Below are 17,788 nucleotides of genomic sequence, written 5' to 3'. Positions count from 1 at the left end.
CATAGATACACTATCTGGTCATACCTGCCAAACTTAGAAACCATTAAAAAACTTAAGCTTTATTAACTATGTTTACCCCTTAAAAGGTAACAATTGAATTTGTATGTGGTTTAAAGGATATGCGATTTGATTTGTTTATAGAACAAAATAAATAGCGAAATAAAGATTGCTAATAGAAAAGTAAGAAATAGCCTAAGTGTTGATTGCAACGAGTGGCCCCGACTGAGGCCTGAACTCCTCGATACCAATCTATGGAAATTTTATCACTTTGATGCTTTATAGAACTTTGAGAGCAAGCTTTTGGTATAATCGTGTAGAAGACAGTAAAAAAAAAAGTAGTTGCTATGAGGATTTACTCCCCCCTATTTATAGTACAAGTATCTGTGTTCAACAAGGTAACTAAATCAATCACGATAGTGATCCCCGAAATTTCGGGCTTGACAGTTGCATGACGCGTTGTGTGGGGTGAAATTCATAACGGACCGGACTTCTCGCCCTATCATCAACTAGAAACGTACTCTTCGGGAATTACTGGGTCCGAGTATCTGAGTCTGAAATGCTCCTATCCGATTAGACGAGCTCAGTTATCCACTGCCCCTCGTTTTTTAGTTCAGGCCATTGGTCATGGGGTCGGGATCATAGACCCCGGTTTTTACCGTATATAGATAGTCCTTCCATTTTCCGGAGGAAAGTATTAACTCCGGGAAATGGATCTGAATAAAGCTGAGCAGTCCGTACCAAGCCGCCTTTGAAAAGACATTCCATCACTTCTGCACTCTGCCCGATTCCTGATTCTTCATTATTACCGCCGCCTAATCAATCTCGAGAATCTACCCCTTGTCAAAACTTTTAAACCCTTCAACTTCTCACTTTTTACTATATAAAGCCCATGCTACATATCTTTGCCATGCACTTGGCACAAAACCTAGGTTTCAAACCCTTTCAAAAACCCTTATTTGCAACTGCTTGATTCTAAACCTTATTTTTAACAATGACTTCCATATCGTTGCTAACACAAAGTGCGGATCACCCTTCATCACCGCCACGTCCTCCGCCGTTGTCAGCGATGGGAGCAACCAGCCCTGAGGAGGAACTAGAGTTCCTCGCTGCTGACATCCTCCCTGCTGGCTTCAAATATGCGAACAACTGCAAAGTTTCTTCCCACCTTGAGTCTGTGGAAAAATTCGAATCCTATATTAGTGCCGCCATTATTCCCACAGTTCAGAATGATTGTAACTTGGGTGCGGATGTCGACATCCGCCCTGTTGAACGAGGGGTAAGAATCAACCACCATATTACTGGTTATTCGTTTGCTTATACTTACCCTTTTGCTATTGGGTTTCTCTTCCCATCCCCCAAGTGATAGAGGACTTTTGCCGCTGATACCACGTCTGTATCGGCCAAATTGATCCCAGATTTGGAGGCTCGTGTACTGCCTCGAAATTTGGGCCAACATAGCTGGGGTTTCTTTTACCCTTGACCATCTAATCCATATTTACGTTCCCCGAGTGATCCGAGGTGGCATAATTCATTTGTACCCTCGTGGGCTCGAGGCCTTATAGACCTTGAGGATGATTTTGATAGGGAATGTTTGCACCGGTTCGTTATGATTCACACGAACCAACTCTATCGTTCTCTGTCCGTAGGTTTCCCCGAAGTGTGGAATCCTACCTCGGATCCAACTGAACTCGAACTCGTAATCACTATCTTTAAGTGGATAGTTGCACTATTAGGCGCCTTTCATGACGTGGGCAGCTCTTGGAGGAACATGGTGCCCGAAGGATGGAGAGGCAAAAACCATGGTGAGTTTCAACCTGCTTATGAAATTTCTTGTTCGTTTTCATAACCTAAACCCGAACCTTTATTTTTCAGGGCTCCCTACGAAGAGACCCTCTTTGAAGGGAAAAAACATTAGGAAGGAAGATAGTGGATATATTATTGAAAAAGAGGATGTAGCAGCTACTTCGGCGAAGAAAACAAGGCGGAGAGTCCCTGTGAACACTTCGGCCACTCTTTCAGGGATCAGTTCTTGGGTCAGATCACGCCGTATCCTGCGGACTCAGGGAGAGGTCTCCCGTGGTGGAACAACCCCGGTAATCATTCTAGAAGAAGATGATCCGTTGGATCAAAACACCCCCTGGTGATGGTTAGGCTATGCCAGAAGACGGCTCAGAAGCCTCTTAGCTGATGCATGAGTACACCAAAGCATCTGAGGACAAGAATTGAAGTTCTCAACCTTCGGGTCACTATACCGGACTGGCTGTTTTCCGTCTCTAGTTTAGGACCGTATGTTAGGCCATTTTTATTTATGTGGTTATTGTAACCGAGATTAGTCGGGTATCCATCACAGAATGTAGTAGGAACTTGCTTGAATTAAATCAAACTCTCTTTGATCGTGAATGTTGCCATTCGTTTTTAATTTCCCTGAACCGACCTGGTTTTCTCTTTTTTCTCGAATCATCATTATGCCGGGCTTGGCAATAGCTTCTCCTATAAGTTTTTGAAAACTGGCGGTAACCCCAAACTTCTTGTCAACCGTCACGTCCGTCTGACTTCGGACACGTGTGTCTTTCCTATCAGCTATCCCTTCGGTTACCTGATCAATGCGTTTCAGTCATAATTACCCTTCGCCTATAAGTAGTTCATCCCTTCTCATTCTTACTATTTTACATACTTCAAGAAACTACTCCTCAATCTTCAACTCTTGCTTCCTTCATCTAAGAAACCAATCCTTCGTCGGAATCTTCAAATTTCTTGTCGGAATCTTCAAACTACTTGTCGGAATCTTCATCCTACCCGTCGGAATCTTCATCCTGTTCTTTAGATTTCCCTAGGTCTTCAAATCTCTATAAAACTCTTTCATTTTTTCTTCCTTCACCAAAGCTTTATCTAAAATGGTTCTGAGCCCAAGGTCTTCTTCTCGTGAGACTACACCGGTGGGATTTCCCCGATCCACCGAGATCGAAGTTAAAGCCCCATACGAACCCCGGCGTAAAGACGTCATCCCCTCGATATACCACTTTGACTCTGAAGTTGCAGTTGAAAAGCCCCTGAGGGGTAACAAAGCTGACCGTGGTTATAACGTCAGGCGTTACCCCTCTGCGATTGATGCGACTCTTATCCCCAAGGTTCGTTCGGATTGCTGTTGGAGGGACCGCCCTTCCTAACGATGACATTACTAACTATATGGAAGGGTACTCTTCCGTTTATCCTACCCTTTTACCTTCAACTTAAATCCTCCGATTGATGAGGTGATTCTGGATATATGCAAGACATATAAACTGTGCCTTGCACAAATTGGGCCAAACGTTTGGCAAATTGTCACATTCATCAGTTTTTTGGCAAACAACGTTAGGGCCCCATTTACTCTGCACCACCTGATCCGTATGTACTCTCCCTAGATATTTCGTGGTGGGATCGTGAAGCTTCCAAAGCGTGGGAAGTACCCGATCCTTTCCAGCGTGGATGAAAACAAAGATCGAGGTTGGCTCCAACACCTTGTTTGAGTTAGGACCGAGGAGATCATTCCTCGAAACTATCTCCCCTTCCCTGCGCAGTGCAATAAAGCCCATAAGTGTTCTCGGTGTTTCTTACTTCCTCCGTTTCTTGTAAACTTTTTATTCGTCTAACTTTTTCTCTTTTGACCCTTTTCTTGCTCCAGCCAAAGAGTGGTTACTGGATACCATATCCGGATTTGAGAAGTGGGTGGTTGACATAATGGCACAACACCCACATGAACTCCGTACTTGGAAAGACCTTTCTGCAGGCAAGTGGGTAGCAAACCATGGTAATCCCCTATTTATTTGTTTTTTGCATTTTTTGTACTACTTTGTAGTCTTCACTGCTGATTAATGACGTGCCATGCAGGTCTGAAGAGGGGCAAGGCTAATTTGAGACCTGCGCCTTCGGATGCTCCCTCGGCGACAGAAGAAATGTTTGATCCGGCAAATGTGGATCAAGTCGTTGCCGAGGCTTCAAGGAGCAAGAAAAGGAGTAGACCCTCCAAGCCCTCGTCCTCAACGGGTCAGAAAAGGAAGAGAACTATTCCGACTCGGATGTTGAGAGACGTTCCCGAGGATGATATTCTCATGAGATTTGTCGGTACCGATACGGCCGCAGCCATCGGTGCTAGAACAAGTGACACTCCAGTCTATACGACGGAGGGAAATATGATCGAGATGGCCGATCTGACAGCCGAAGGCAATGATATGCAGCCCTTTGATTTGCCAAACCTCGCACTATTTATATTCGAGACTGCTACCCCCACCTCTTCTGCCATGGCAGACCTTATGAGGTTCAATCTTTGTCACGACCCATTTCGACTAAGTCGTGCAGGCACTTACCTTTCCCACCTCGGTAAGCGAACTCTTAATCCAATGATAAGTAAAAATATAAATAAATAAATCAATCAACCGGAAAAGAATAATTACGTAAGTCTCACAATAATATATAATAGAAATAGTGCGAAAATAAGGAAAATACCTCCAGGGTCTGGTCTAAGTCATACAAGAGCATCTAAATGAAATTATACAAGTCTGGAATATAATAATACATCAATCTGTCTATGTCTCAGAGTAGAAAAGTAAGACATAATAATAAGAGGAGTCTTCAAGGCGGTGAACGACTCGTGCTCACCCTGGAAACACGATGCTAAGCTGATGGCGACTATCAGCCACGGGAGACGGAGGAAGACCCAACCTGGTACTCTGCTTTCATAAAAGAATGCAGCAAGCGCAGATCAGTACAAAACCACAGTACTGGTAGGTATTATGGGCCGACTAATCATAGCTAACATAATTCAGACAATAAAGCAAGATAGGTAAATAAATCAACAAGTATAAGTCAAATATAATCGGAACCAAGTACATGTCATCACCTAAGCAGAGCATCTAAACCCAAATGTGCCAAGTCTTAATATATCCAAACCGAAGCCAACATCACAAGTAATACACCAAACCATGTCAATATAAGCCATGATGCAATGCAATGCAATAATGTATGAATGCAAATACAATGCCATGCAATGCTGTGTACACATGCACTCCAGACGGAATACCTCCACGTCTTGGTAGCAAAACCTAAGGTGACTCGCGAAGTCTAAGTGCCACTCGTCCCAGATCTTTGCCCAACAGACAGACGAGATCCCGAATATTTGCCACGGGGGGTTCTCACCGGCACCACCCTGGAGGACCCGCAGACTTCATGCACTCACTCAATCCACGATTCCGGGACTAACATCGGATATCGGAATCTCACATCAGTTTCATTTAAAAACCGAGCCCAGCTCATCACAGTGTTTCATCAAGTACCAATAATGTATCAACAATATATCATGAGAATATGTGCAATGCATGTGCCAACATCAAGAACCAGGTCAATATCACAAGTACCAATATGGGTACGCCAATAACATATCAATATCACAAGTACTAATATGGTACGCCAACAATATATCTGTGTCACAAGTACCAACATGGGTACGCCAACAATATCATGAGAGACTACACAAGTCATATAGAACTCTATCCCCATATCGACATCCACCCGTAAAATACTACAATATCACAATCAAGATGGAACAACAATTCCTAATATCTACTAACAACACGTGGCATCGACCAACACAATAAAACAATCAAGTCACAACACAACGGGGTGGCTAGCCCTAATCACAAAACAGGGCCCAACCTAAGGCAGTATCCAACCCAACTTCAAACCCAAAGGTTTACATGCTTCCTCCGACAATATAATCTAAATATATGCTTTGATATACGAAGTCTCACCAAGGGTAAGCCATAACCTACCTGGATGGCCGAACAACAAACACTAACAATCACTCCTTCACTTTCTCTTTCCACTGAGCCTCAAGATTAAAGAAGTCTAGGCATATTCAAAATCTAGATTAGAAATCATGAAGAACGATACTAATATTGCTATCATTCAATTTAGGTCAAAACCAACCCTAGAATTTGAGGAAACGGGCCCGACAAGGGAAAAACTGGAAACTCGGGATAAATTATCAAATTAAACACTAGATGATCAAAACCCAACAACTAATTGCTAAATTAACTCAAGGATTTACCTAATTTCTAATTTCAAGCAAAACCCCCAATTTTAGGTATAAACCCTAACTCTTTGATTCAATGATTCAACACTAATAATGGAGGATATATGATTAATAACCCTAGGTACATCATAATCAAGCATAAACCCAATCAATTTCATCATTTAAAAGCCTAAGTAAAATATTCATCAAATCCACTTTTATCTTTCATTACTAAAGAACTAATAAGAAAATATGAATCTATGATGTTTAGGAACAAGGAATTAGGAAAGAGCTTAGCAAGACTTACCACCAAGAGTTTTCTCCAAGACTCTGCTAAAACAATCCCCAAGAGCTCAATTTTCGTAATGAGAATAAATGATAGACTAAGGGCTTTTTAAGACACACTTAATGAAATAACAGGTCCAATACCGCCGCGGCGGCATCGGGGATGCCACGGCATCACCGCCCCAGCGCCTTCCCCGACCACCCCCATGGTCTGGGCAAAAGTCACTTGGCCGCCCCAGTGGCCATCCCATCGCAACAGCGATGCAACTGGGACGGCACTGGTGCCGCACTAGCGGACACCAGGCACCAGATTCCCAAATAATTTTCTAAGTCTCAACCGAAATTCCGAACCACTCCCGAGGCCATCTGCTCATAACCCACATACACAGACGCACATAAAAATATGCTATGAACGCACTCGTGGCCTCGGAATTTCTAACAAGGTCTTGTTGACCGAGTCAGCCCCGATACCTCATTACCAACTCTCCAACCCAAGTCCCAAAATGCATCCGAGTGCATTGGGAATCGAACCAAATATACACACAAGTCCTAAACGACCATCTGGACCTCTCAAAATCGATGGATTTTTTAAAAAGGTTCGTTTACCCAAAAGTCAACTTTGAGTCAACTTTTTTTCTCTTAAAGCCCAAATTTCACAATGAGTAGACCGAATCAAATTACACACCTCGGGACCGTGTCAACTGTTCTCTCGGGTCAAAAATGAGCTAACCAAGTTCGGAAAAGGGGCGAAAATGCTGAAAAGACTATAACGACCAAACGGTTCGTTATAATCTTCCTATCCCCCAAGGGCATCGAAGGCCTCTGAGATCCACTGAATCGAGTTCTCGAGCTAACCTCGTGGATATTTTCCCAACTCTGAGCGCTAGCCCGAATGAGATGAGGTCTATCGTTGTCACCGTGCCAACGAATACGCATTTATCGTCTAAACCAGTTGGTGTGGCCAGTTATCTTCGGCCTCTTGTATCCGATGAGGATAAAGAAAAAATGAACCGCGTCTCAAGTAAATGTCTCTTCAATGAGAGCATGCATTCTACCAATCAGGTGTGCTTTGACATCCTCAATTTCATTATATCTTATGACTTGTGCTTTTGTTTAATTTTGAGACTTTCCTCTTTTTGCAGTTTGTTACTTTGCAGCATGAGGGATTTCTTCGATGTATAAAGGAAAATTCCGAGCTGCGCAATCAGATTGAAGACCTTCGGGGCCAGCTGGACGCTCAAGGTCGGGAAATCGGGAAATTCAAGCTCCTTTTGCAGTGAAAAGAAGATCAGCTGTTAGCGGTGGGTGATTTCTCGGTACTCAGGGCTGAGCTTACTGCTGCCAAAGAGGAAAAACTCCATGTTGAGAGCGACGTGGCAGATTTACTTGAGAAATATACTGATCTGATGGTGGACAAACAGAGGCTTGAATGGGAAACTGGAGTCGTAGTTGAGGAGGAGGCGACTGCTAATGCCAATCTAAGGAAAGAGCTTAATGCTACCAAGGCTGAGATTTCCCACCTCACCTCATTATCGAGCGTGACTCTGAAAAGGAACGTTTGAGGGTAGCACAAGAGAAGGCCAATATCCAGGTTAAGTTTGTTGAGGATCTTAACGAACAGCTCGAAGCGGCTAATCGAGATCTGAGCGTCTTGTCAAAGCAGAATGCCGGGTTGATGGTCTAGTTTCAACAAGCCTTGTCGGAGCAGGACCGAATCCGGACCCAGTCTGATGTTGACTTCAAAACCGCTAATGACCGTTCTGCGAGCTGAACATATAAAATGGAAAACCCGCATGCTCACCCTTCAAGAAGTTAAGCGCGGCATTGAGGATATAGATGCAAAGATTGCTCAGGCCGAAGAGGCACAGACTGGGACCCAGACCTTCTGGGTGATAGTTCGGAAGAAGAGCCTGCCGTTTCCGAGGAGTTAGATACCTCCGAGGAGGAGAAGATAGGCCTCCGAGGAGGAGTAGATAGGCCCTTAGGCTTAGGAAAATGCATATTTATCGTATTTGTAAATATTTGTTGAGGTCAGTATCTGGCCTTATGTAAATATATTTTGGAAGTGCTTGTTTCACCAATGTCTTTAAAAGCTGGTCTTCTCATTTTTCGACCTTTTAAACATTGTCTACTTAATGTCTATTTGAACAAAAATTATTCGTACTGATAACTTAATCCAAATACTAGTTCAGGCTAGACCTTAAGTGATCTTTGCACAAGTTCGTTGTTTAAGATGAGTCACCTTTGAAAACAAGCGAGTTTTGCACCGAGGGTTGGTGATTGTAAATTTTATGCTTATGAATTCGAACGTCTCCAAATCACTTTGGGAATTTGGGTTGATATTTCCAACCTTTTAGACAAAGTATTTTTTGAGTCTCTTTCCTTAGGCTTAGTCTACTTGAGACTTTCAGAGCCTTTGTGAATGAGTCAGGCTCAATTCGCTTAGAATTTGCTTGAGCCGAAACCTTATTTTGTCCGTTGATTGTTGACGATAGTCCCTAGTTCATAATCCCTGTTTCAGAACTGTTCACGAACTTATAAGTAAATGGCCTTACGAATGCAAAGTGGATATTCGTGAAATAGTAACACATGCAAAGCTTGAACCGAAGTGTTCTTCTCATTACACAAACTTGTATGGTACAAGTGCCGAGGGGCATCCGATTCGTTTTTGTCATAACAAAATAGACTACTCGGACACGACTCACTTCGTTGTTTGGCCCTTACAACAAATCCTAATGCAGGAATTGTCGAAGAAATAGTAAACACTTGATTTGGCCTCGTTGGGCTTACATGATACAATCAATTTGGCCCCGTTGGGCTTATATGATAGTCCCCTAGTGTTTGTGTTTGAAGTATGAGAAGAGAAACACTATCGTTGATACCGAGCAGTCCCCGGTCCTAGCACTTGGCTAGTCTTCTCCATTAAAGTAACATGCTTTAAGTTGTTGCCTCGTTAAAAACCTTGCCGGAAAACCTACTTTGGGGCAAAATCGAGCTAAGGGAAAAAGAGTACAACACGTGTTTTCAGGCCTACTCTAATTTTCTTCAACTTCATTCAGGTTTGCTTCTGTAGGGATCGAAACAGGGTAGTTAAAAAATTCATGAAGAGGGTACGGGTCATACCTTAACAATAGTATCTCTTCAAGTGTGCTATATTCTAATTGCTTGGCAGCTATTGGCCATCCTCCGACTCGAGTTGGTACGAACTTTTGCCGATTATACCGATTACTTTGTATGACCCTTCCCAGTTCAGTCCAAGCTTCCCCTCATTGGGGTTCTTTGTGTACAGTGTGACTTTTCGAAGGACCGATTCCCCAACTTGGAAGTGCCGAAGGTTGGTTCTTTGGTTGTAGTACCTGCCCATTCATTATTTTTGTGATGTCAGATAGACTAGCGTAGTTTCATTTAGTTCCTCCGTTAAATCGAGTTTTACTGCCATAGCCTCGTCATTTGACTCCTCTGAGGCGTATTGGAACTTCGGGCTCAGCTCCACGACTTCAATTGGGATCAGCGCCTCCACTCCATATACCAAAGAAAATGGTGTCTCACCGGTGCTCGACTTCGAGGTCGTCCTGTAAGCCCAGAGTACTTCTGATAAGATTTCTTCCCACCTGCCTTTGGATTCATCCAACCATTTCCTTAAGTTCTGCATAATAGTCTTGTTCGTTGATTCTGCCTGTCCGTTCGCACTCAGATGATACGGAGTGGACATTATTTCTTAATCGTCAGGCCTTCAAGGAAATTACTGACTTTGTTCCATGTGAATTGTCGGCCATTGTCACATGTGATCTCAGTCGAGATGTCGAACTGGCATATGATGTGATCTTATATGAAGTTGATAACCTCACTTTCCCATATCTTTTCGAAAGCCTATGCTTCAACCCATTTAGAAAAATAGTCAGTCATAAACAAAATAAAACGAGCCTTACCTGATACCCAAGGCAAAGGGCTAACAATGTCCATTCCTCATTTCATGAATGGCCATGGGGACAATACCAGATGAAGCAATTCCCCCAGTTGATGGATCATTGGGGTGTGCCTTTGACATCTGTCACATTTCCGAACAAAATTCTTCGTGTCTTCTTCCATATGATCCAGTAGTATCCTGCTCTAATCATCTTCCGAACTAATAACTTAGCTCCGGAGTGATTACCACTGGTCCTTCATGGACCTCACGCATTGCATAGTCCGTCTCTCCGGGTCCCAGACACCTGGCTAAAGGACCTTAGAATGAACATCAGTATAATTTTCCTTCGATTAAGCTATATCGTGCCGCCTTGGTCCTGCTGGTAATATTTCCTCCGTTAGGTAGTCTATGTATTTATTCTGCCAGTCCCAAGTTAAACTTGCCATGTTGACTTCGGCGTGGCTGCTTTCAACGGTAGAGTTCATTGATTGGACCACCGTACCCGAGTTGAATTCTTCCGTTCCTATAGAGGAGCCCAAGTTAGCCAATGCATCAGCCTCGGTGTTTTGTTCCCTCGGCACATGCTGCATAGTCCATATTTTTAATCGGTCTAAAACCACATGTATCTTCTCCAAGTATTTTTACATCCTATCATCTTTTACATCGAAAACCCCATTTACTTGATTCACGACCAAGAGTGAGTCACATTTCTCTTCGATGATCTCTGCTCCCAAGCTCCTGGCCAGCTCCAAACCTGCAATCATAGCCTTATACTCGGCTTCATTGTTAGTCAATTTCAAAATTCTTATGGACTGCCGGATGATATCCCCCGCAGGGGCTTTAAGTACAATCCCAAGCCCGGTCCCTTTCACGTTGGAATCTCTGTCCGTGTAAAGGATCCAGATCCTCTAGGTTTTACCCGAGGTTAAAAGGAGTTCTTTCTCTACCTCAGGCACCATTGCGGGGGTAAAATTCGCTACAAAGTCTACCAAAATCTGAGACATTATAGCCGTTCGGGGTTAGTATTCGATGTCATACCCGCTGATTTCGACTGTCCATTTTGCCAATCTACCGGATAACTCCGGTTTGTGCATAAGATTTTTTAACGGATATGTTGTTACTACGCATATAGGGTGACATTGAAAATAATGCTTTAACTTTCTAGATGCACTCAATAAAGCTAGGGCCAATTTTTCTAAGTGGGAATAACGTTTCTCTGCATCTCCCAAAGTTCTACTAACATAATAAATTGGGAATTGTGTACCTTCTTCCTCTCGGACTAGCACTCGGCTTATCACGATTTTGGACATTGCCAAATACAAGTACAACTACTCGTCTGCCTTCGGGGTGTGCAGCAGAGGCGGGCTCGATAAATACCTTTTCAATTATTCTAGGGCTAGTTGACACTCTGGTGTCCATACGAAGTCATTTTTATTTTTAAGAAATGAGAAAAAACGGTGGCTTTTATCCAGAGACCGAGAGATGAATCTACTCAAGGTCGCAATCTTTCCTGTCAATCTCTATACGCCTTTCACATTCTCGACTACCCGGATGCCATCAATGGCCTTGATCTTATCCGGGTTAATTTCGATCCCTCGGTTCGACACCATGAAACCTAAGACCTTACTCGAACCTACTCTGAAGGCGCACTTCTCCGGGTTCGGCTTCATGTTGTATTTGTGTAATACATTGAAGGTTTCCTACAAATGCTCCAAATGGTCCTCTATTTCCATAGACTTAACTAGCATATCATCAATATAAACTTCCATCATTTTACCTACTTGTTTTTCAAACATCTTGTTAAATAGGCGTTGATAGGTAGCACTGGCATTTTTTAATCCGAACGACATTACGTTATAGCAGTAAGTTCCGTACTTGGTTATGAAAGAAGTCTTTTCCTGAACTTTCAGGTTCATCTGGAGTTGGTTATATCTGGAACATGCGTCAAGAAAGCTTAATATCACATGGCCAACCGTCGCATCGATCATATTGACACCTACTTTTGGCTCGACATACTTAAAATTAACGTTTTGGGGGGCCCTGATTCGTTAAAGAGCGCAAAATATATATTTTTTTTTACACATTTTTACATTTTTTGACAATTTATTGATGATTATCCTTATTTTAGGAATTTTATCAATTTATTGTCATTTTTTCAAGAATCATTATTTTTGCACATGTACAGCGTAATATTACCTTTTTTTGTGCAATTAATTGATTCTTAATTTTATAGCAATACATTTTTTTTATCCTATACATTAATAATTACATTTTATACTTACGTTATTATTTATACATGTATTAATTAACTATATTTTAGTACAGTCTGATAGTGTAGAGAAAATCGGAGCAATTAATTTTTAAACGCAAAGCAAAATTCGATCAATTCAAGGTCTCGTCACTTTTTTTTTAAAAAAAAGTTGACATTTGAGGTGATGGATTGGGGACAAGGGGTATGGCGTTATATTTTTTGGACAATACATCACGCCACTTTGTTTTATAAAGGAATAGAAGGGGTATTCATATTCCAGGACATATTTACACAACACACACGCTACTACACAATATCATTTTACACGCACACGCTACTACACAACACACACGCTACTACACATCTTCATTTACATACATACACAGACAACACTTAATTTTTCAGATTTTTTTTTGACACTCTCTCTCTGTTCTTCAAACAAAACCCACATCTCTCTCTTCCTCTGCAACCCACAGCCGCCGCTAGTCCCTCCACGCCGGAGCTCCGAGCTCCGGTGAACTCCAAACCACAACCACAACGACACCACAACCCTCTACTCCCTCTCCTCACTTCTCTCTCAAACAGCCGCCCACATCCCTACATCGCCCATCTCCCTCTCTTCTCCGCCATTTCGCCGCTGCCGGATTTGATCACCGGACGGACGGAGACAACAAACCACAACCACACAACCTACTGCTTCCTTTTAACCTTTTCCCGTTCGTCTTCTTCGCTGCTCCGGCGAGGAGCTCCTAGCACCGGTGAACCGGAGCAGCCAGCAACTATGACATCCTTCTCCTCTACCCCTCTCTTCTTTTTACTTTTTTCTGTTGTTTCCAGGAACTCGGGCGACACCATTGGTTGCTCCAAGAGCTTGCGGATCTGGCCGGAGGAGTTTGAACTCCGGCACATTCTTTTTCTTTCTCTGTTTTCTCTATAGCTGGTCAAGATTTTGTGTTTGTGGCATTGTTATGGTGACGCCGTGCAATCAACGCCAGTGACCAGCCGCCAACGACGCCGCTATGTTTTTTTCTTCTTCTTCTTCTTCTTCTTCTTCTTCGCTGGCCCACTTCCGACGAACGACCATTTAGCTTTTTTTTTTTGTGGTAGTTATGTGTGTGCATTAATTAGCTTGTCTGCACTTTACATATAGACTATAACACTTAGTATGTTATATGATGGTTGCTACTAAGTACAGATGTGGATGAAGGTTATGTAGGTGTGATGACTACACAAACGATGTATATGTGTGCGCTGATGTTTAGATATGTTGTGTTTAGATATGGTTAATAGCAGGTAGTGTTGTGTGTTATTAGTTAATACAAAGTGTAGTAGTGTTGTTTGTAATGGTATGGCAGCTGTTATACATAGCGCACTTTACATGCGGCATCTTTGGACATTTTGTGTGTGAGATTAATACTATTAACTCAAGTCACACGTTATGTAGCTCTGTCTGCATTTGTTGGTTGTTTTTACGTGTGTGTGAAAAAGATGACAAATGAAATGTCGTTGCTGCTCTAATATTCCTCTATATGTGTTTTATCATCGTTATTGTAACATTAGTGTTTGTATATGTTGATTGGCTGTGTTTATTTTCTGTTTTCGGGCAATTTTTTTTTTACTTTCTAACTTCTTGATGTTCATTGTTTTTGCTTCATTCTCACTGCACTGCTTCTCCTCCGCTTCACGATTTTAGATGGTATTTTTGTTTACATTATTTTGATAGTCTCATGTTGGTTTTGTGCCCGGAAAATACTACTCCGGCGGCCATTGGTATTGTGTTTAATCTTTCTCGGCCAACTAGCTACGAGCTCGGTGCCCGGGAATGTCGTTGACATTGTTATTCCTTTTATCGCATTCAGTTAAATTCATTTGGACGAATACTAAACCCAAATGGCCGATGAAGAAATTTTCATCGATTTCCAAGGCCTTCCATGTACAAAGACGGGTTTTCATTTTAAGTTTATTCATTATTTCTTTAATTCATCCGATAGTTATTTATTCTCTTACTAACATTTTTACTAAGTCTTATGCAGGTATCCGGAGTTATTTCTCGAAGATGACACTCAAACGAAGTTCAAATAGCTTCTCAAATTCTTTGTTTATATTTTTTTTTACATCCTTAAAATTATACAAAGCATAAAATATAATGAAACTTTACTTTTTTAAGGTGCAGGTTGGTAGTATTTATTTATGATCTGCTTATGTGATTTAATTTTTTATGTGTTTTAGACAAACTAATATTAGGCAGTTATTATTTCATTTCAAAGCTAAACTTTTCTTCTATTCTTTATTTATATCACATCATTCACAATGTTGTGCTATATCTGTTAATATTCTCGACATTTTTTTGGTTAACTTAAATCATCTTTTTGAAATAATTTCTTGAATATTCGTGAACATCCCTTAAACTTGTTATAGCTTCTGAAAACGAAAATCATTATGTCCGGTCATATTCGTTCATTGTTAAGTAAATACCTTTATGATATATTCATGTAAAGCTAAAATTGTTAGTCATTGTAATTGTTCACCTTGTTCACTTGTAAATAATCATGTAATATGTATTTTATACATATGTAAATACTTACACCTTTCACTACATGAATATTCATATTAGTTATTCTTTAGTCTAAATTCTATTAATATTTTTGTAAATAATAATCAAGTCTTTTACACATCCCTCGTATAGTTAAATTGGTCCAGCCAGGAACCACATTTGTGGATTCTGAAGGATGCCTAACACCTTCCCTTCGGAATAATTTGAACACTTACCTAGAATCTCACTCTTTTCGTACACCATGTTAAGCTGCATATATTAATAATTTATAGGTACTCTAGTATACCTTAAATGCTAGGTGGCGACTCTGTAAATAATTAATTATTTTAGAGCTCCATAAGTTGTGCTTTGTTTAGCCTTGGTAAAAATAAAATGCAACAGATCATGCAATCGATGTTAGGCAAAGGAAAGGAATCCTTCGGGCATGCTTTGTTCAAGTCTTTGTAGTCTACACACATTCTAAATTTGTTACCTTTTTTGGGTACAACTACTACATTAGCTAACCAATCCGGGTATTTAACCTCCCGGATGGATCCTATTTTTAATAACTTTGTTACCTCTTTCTTGACGAATTTATGTTTGACCTAGACCATTGGTCTCTACTTTTGCTTTACCGGGGTGAACTTCCGATCAAGGCTCAGCCAATGAGTGGTGACTTCGGGCGGAATACCTATCATATCTAAGTGGGCCCATGCAAAACAATCGGCATTAGCTTGAGGAAATTTAATTAATTTACTCCTGAGCTCCGAAGTTAACCCCGTGCCCAGGTATACCTTTCTGTCCGGTAGATGGACGAATAGAATGACTTGTTCAAGCTCTTTCACCATTGATTTTGTTGCTTCCGAGTCATCGGGTAGTACGAACGACCTGGGAACACCGAAGTCATCCTCTTCCATGTCTACCTTCCCTTCTCCTTTAAATCTGGCTGGATCCGCTTCCTGTGATTGCTATTTGGTGTCTTTTACTTCATTCGTGTCCTCCACACCCTCGTGCATGGCTTTCTTTGGTGTTTGAATAGCTTCTTCAACTGCGAACATTTCTTTTGCTATAGGTTGCTCTCCATGAATGATTTTTACTCCCTCTGAGGTTGGGAACTTCAACATTTAGTGCCAGGTTAAAGGTACTACCCTCATGATGTGCAACTACGGTCTTTCGAGCAAGGCGTTGTATCTCATCTCTCCATCAATGACATAGAACTTTGTGTCCTGAACACGTTTACTGACAGTTTGATCTCACCCTTTGTAGTTTCACAAGCCATGTTAAACCCGTTTAGGACTCGGGCTGCTGGTACAATCTGATCCAACAGTCTGAGTTGTTCCACTACTTTTCATCGGATAATGTTAGCCGAGCTACCTGGATCAATCAAAATACATTTCACATGAGTTTTATTTATAAGGACAGAAATTACCAAAGCATCGTTGTGCGGTTGAATGATGTCCTCCGCGTCTTCATAGCTGAATGAGATAAATCCATCCGGTACGTAGTCCCCGGTCCTTTTTTCTCGAGTGATTGAGAATTTTGTCTTCTTCATCATCGGACCTCGGGGTATTTCGACCCCACCAATGATCATGTTGATCACATGTTGAGATACCTTTGGTTCGGTCTTTTTGCTCGTTTCCCTATTCTTGAAGTGACTCTTTGCTCGTTCAATCAGAAACTCCCGGAGATGACCGTTCTTTAACAGGCGTGCAACTTCGTCCCTTAACCCTTTACAGTCGTTGGTCCGATGTCCATAAGTGCCATGATACTCGCATATCATATTTGGATCCCATTGCGAAGGGTCGGTCCGCAGCGGCCTTGGCCATCTTGAGTCCTTTATGTGACCGATTGGCGCTACAATAGCTCCCGAGTCAATGTTGAAGTTGTATTCGGACAACCTCGGGCTTTCGCCGGTGTCGGACATCCCAATGGTACTGGGCTAGGGAAATTTTTTCCCTTATCCGACCTGAAGGTGGACCTCTTGGATTGGGGGTATGGATGATATCTATCCCTTGACAGTTGAAATTTTGCTTCTATTACCCTCTTCGGTCTGTTCGAATGTTTTATCCGACTAATCGGACCCGGTGGGAGCCCGAGCTAATCGTCCTCCACCAGTATCTTGGATTCATACCTGTTATGGATATCTGTTGGAACTTCGGGGGTTAAGTCCCTTCGTGAAAGCCTAAGCCACCCACTCATTGGGAACTGGGGGAAGCAACATTCTTTATTTCTGTAATCTTGTCACGAACTCTCTGAGCCGTTCGTCATCCTTTTGGAAGATCTTGAATATGTCTGCCTTTCTCGCTTGCACCTTCCGGGCCCCGGCGTAAGCCTTTACGAAGGCATCTGCGAGCAGCTTGAAGGATTGAATTTAGTGTTGGGGCAGCGTGCAATACCATTGCATGGCTCCCTTAGTCAATGTCTCACCGAGCTTTTTTAACATTGTCGACTCAATTTCATCATCCTCCATATCATTGCCTGTTATGGCACAAGTGTAGGATGTTATGTGTTCTTTCGGATCCGTTGTCCCATCATATTTCGGGATATCCGACATCTTAAACCTTTTGGGGATCAATTTCGGAGCCGCACTCGGTGGGAAAGGCCTTGGAACTATATATTTAGTTTACGGTCCAGTCAGAATCGGTTGTGCCCCCGGAATATGATCCACTCGGGAATTATAGTCTTCCACCTTGTTTTCATTGGAATCGATCCGTTTAGACAGAGCCTACAACATCTTTATCACCTCAGATGATTCATTGGGCACCG

The sequence above is a fragment of the Lycium barbarum genome, chromosome 6, assembly GCF_019175385.1.
Source record: "Lycium barbarum isolate Lr01 chromosome 6, ASM1917538v2, whole genome shotgun sequence".
NCBI classification, from domain to species: Eukaryota; Viridiplantae; Streptophyta; class Magnoliopsida; order Solanales; family Solanaceae; genus Lycium; species Lycium barbarum.
The sequence above is the reverse complement of the archived record's forward strand: the minus strand, read 5'-3'. Positions refer to the sequence as shown.